This window comes from Humulus lupulus, chromosome X, assembly GCF_963169125.1.
Source record: "Humulus lupulus chromosome X, drHumLupu1.1, whole genome shotgun sequence".
Lineage (NCBI taxonomy): Eukaryota > Viridiplantae > Streptophyta > Magnoliopsida > Rosales > Cannabaceae > Humulus > Humulus lupulus.
The window spans coordinates 85,107,071-85,110,856 of NC_084802.1; the positions used below are offsets into that span (position 1 = coordinate 85,107,071).

The 3,786-nt window shown below is 35.0% G+C and overlaps 1 non-coding gene across 1 annotated transcript; it reads left to right on the plus strand.

Annotated features, from left to right (window-relative positions):
- Positions 1-205: 205 nt before the first annotated feature.
- LOC133807462 (small nucleolar RNA R71) lies at positions 206-309 on the plus strand. Its single transcript, XR_009879377.1, has one exon. It is a non-coding gene; the product is annotated as a small nucleolar RNA R71 (small nucleolar RNA).
- The last annotated feature ends 3,477 nt before the right edge of the window (positions 310-3,786 follow it).

Consider the following 3,786-nt stretch of genomic DNA (forward strand, 5'->3'; position numbering starts at 1 on the left):
TGGATCAACTTCTAAGACTCCCCCTACTTTCTTATTATCTCGCTCAGTAGACCAATTATAATTATTCATAGCCATCTCTTCCAACAACTCATACACTTCATTAGCACTTTTTCTCATAAACGCTCCTCCTGATGCTGCATCTATAATCATTTTTGTATTTCCCCCCGAACCATTGTAAAAAGTATGAACTAACAACCACTTCTCTATTCCATGTTGTGGGCATCTCCTTTGGAATTCCTTAAATTGTTCCCATGAATCATACAAAGACTACCCATCCAGTTGATGGAAGTTGTTAATCTCTCTAATTTTGGCTGACTTTGCAGGAGGAAAATATTTACCAAGAGACTTCTAAGCCAAATCTTCCCAAGTAAGTATAGAATTGGCTTGTAAAGAATTCAACCAACTCTTAGCTTTGTCCCTTAGTGAGAATGAGAATAGTCTCAATCGTACAACATCATTACTCACCCAATTCATTTTAAATGTCGCACATAACTCCAAAAAGTTAGCGATATGTAGATTTGGATCCTCATTCGGCAACCCCCCAAATTGTACACAGTTTTACACCATCTGAATAATTGAGGGTTTTATCTCAAAGTTATTAGCCTCAACAGTTAGAGGACGAATGCTTGAATGTATCCTCATAACAGTAGGGAGTACATAATTCCTTAATGGTGGATCAACTTCAGCTGCATTACTCATATTTGCATTATTGTACATTATTTGCATTCTCAGCCATGGTAAAGTCCAACCTTTTCTTTATCTTGCGATTCTTTGTACACATTTTCTCTATTCAAGATCTATTGGTATGATTTCCTTTTGTCTACTTCCTCGCATATACCAACAATTCCTGAAACACAATATATTCTTGATCCAAATAAATATTAAACAATAAAAATTAAAAATACAAAATTAGAAAAAATAACAATTAACTATGATATTGGAAATTTAGTCCCAAGCAACGACACAAAAAGCTTGATTGTGAAAATATGTATATACGCAAGTGCACGCAATCGATTCAAGTAATATATGATAAGTAAAGTATCGTTCCCTCGAAGACTATCTTCCAAGTACCACTAATTGTTCTTTAAATTTCTATTTGGCAACTAAGAATTTGATTTTTAAATTTGAAAATAAATTTAAACAAAAACAACTAAATGAAAGATTTAAATCACTATGAAAAAGACTTGGGTGTTAATTTCATCTACTTTTCATTATACTAATTGTATTAATCAATTCAAGACGCCTTTGGAACAACAGGCGAGCATTTCCTTTTCTATTCTAATAACATGTTAACATAAATCAATTCCTATTCTTCTTCAAGATATAAGATCTCAGCCTATATGCAGGTTATCTACACCTCTGTGATAAACTTAAACATATAGAAGGCATTAAGCATGGAAACCTAATCACTACACAAGTCATACATGTACTTTCATCCAATATGAAACCTATGTCTATATAATGATAGCATATTAAATTCTCATCTTTCGAATTTTGAATCAAAATCATTAAATCAAGCAAATAGTGATCAAGTATTTCCTAGCATTAAACACACATTATATAGATTAGAATAGAGAAGAAAAATCAAAAGAACATCATAATTCAATGAGATAGAAATCCAAGTGACTACATTAAACCCTAGATAAAAATTTTTTAGTTCATATCAGACATGACTAAATCGACAAAATAATTATTCAATAACATAAGATTCATAAACTTGAAGAAGAAATAAAAATATGAAACTGCAGAATATATAGCCTAAGAACCACAATTAGTCTCTAAAAACGTAATTAAAAACTGACCTCATGACTTAATTAAATCCTAAACACAAATTTATAGTAAAAAAATTAAAAGAATCTGAGTTTTACTTGTGCGGGCCGCGACTTGGCCTTTTCTAGATCGCAGCCCATGTCTGTTTTGGGGCCTTTTCTTCTCGTTTAATGGCTTCAGGCGCCATGACTCAAGAATCTCAAGTCGCGGCCCATGTCTGAATTTCCCCTTAGCTAAGCCTCTGTTTCCCTCTTGAGTTGCAACTTGTAAGCCCAAGTCACGACATTAATTCATTCCAGCAAGCATATGCGCCTCTGACTTCACCTTGAGTCGCGACTCATAAGTCCAAGTCACGACTTTAATTCAATTTTTTATCAGATTTCATCGTTCAGCTCATCTCTTCATCAAAACTCGTCCTTTAAGCATTCTTGGTATCATTTTTAGTCTAATAACCGCCAAAATCCTTGTTTCCCCACCATTTTCGCTTCTTTTTTTAATTTTTCTCATGATTCATCACACCAACCTACAACAAAGACAAACCAAAGCGTAATCTTGCACAAAACATACATTAAAACTGAAGATTACCACAAAAATACCTTCTAAAATGACCCTAAAATGAAGTTATCAGTTATATCCAAGAGGAATAGGAGGCCCCTGAGAATGAGAATGCAAGTTCTGAGTTCAAGGCAAGTTATATGCAAGATGAACATGGTGCTCCTAAGAATGAGCCTACAACGTCTGAAGATGATGCAGATTATATGCAACCCGAGCAAGGTGTTGCCCCTGATAATGAGACTTGGGCTTCTCAATTAAAGGCAAGCTATATCAAGAGGAACATGGTAACTCTGCAACTTCTCAATTTGATTTAATAGCTATGCAAGATGAAGATATTCCCTCTAAAAATGAGGCTATGCCTTTTCAAGCTACAGGTATCCATTTAATTTGTAGGTATTCATTTAAATGGCATTTCAAATTTCATATATGTTGTTTAGTTTAACAATGCAATGTGTGTTCTAAATTCTGGTCCAGTGCCTGAAGCTGATGAATTTTTAGCTGGTCCTAGTAAAAGACACCATTATCAAACTAGAAGTAGTGGTCAACGTGTTGGAGCTAGGTAATTGCATGAAGAGTTTTCATCACCTACTGACAACAGTGACCTAGAGTGGAAACAAGGAAAAAACTACAATGAAGAAGATGACAGTACAGAGTCTGAGATGGGATCATTGGCAAATAGTGACCGATTGTTGATGATTATTATTCCAGTGATGAAGGTGATCACATGAACACGAAGGAACTAAGAAGAGAGGGATTGTGTAATGCCATGGTTAGCCAAGACCATTACACTATGTGTTTAAAATAGTGCTTAACTCGCTAAGCGAGTCATTTGGACTTAAATGTGTAATTAAAGACTAAATCAATGTTAGGTATTAAAAATTTTGATCAACAAATTAATTATATTTCATTAAAATATTAAGTTTCTACACAGGAACCCAAAAAGTGGTTACAAACTGATAAAAGACAGATGGAATACAAATTAGCCATCCTAGGCGGCAAAATAGGATTCAACCCTAGTTCCTCCCAGGCTATCCCGACCGTGGCCGTCGAGTAGGATGCAGATGTACACACCGCCCCTGAAGCTCTCCAACTCATGGTTGGCCCGGATTTCCCTTTCCCTTACCTGCACCACATAGCACCCGTGAGCCAGGGCTCAATAAGAAAACTTAAATCAACTGGTACAAATGAACAATAGCATATAAACAGTAAACTTAAATCAATAAATTCAATCAGCAATAGAATATAAGCAATAATGTAGCGTCCCAAATTTGCTAGTAGGCTTAGGGCCTTGATTAGCGTGTCGGGAGGGCAATAATTGATTTAATCACGTTATTATGTGAATTTGATGGTTATGTGATTATAAATGCATGTTTAGGTGAATTAAATATGCATGTGGGCCCCATTTGGTTATTAGGGGCATATTTGTAAATTTAGCCCGTTCAGGGAATAAATGCAATATTT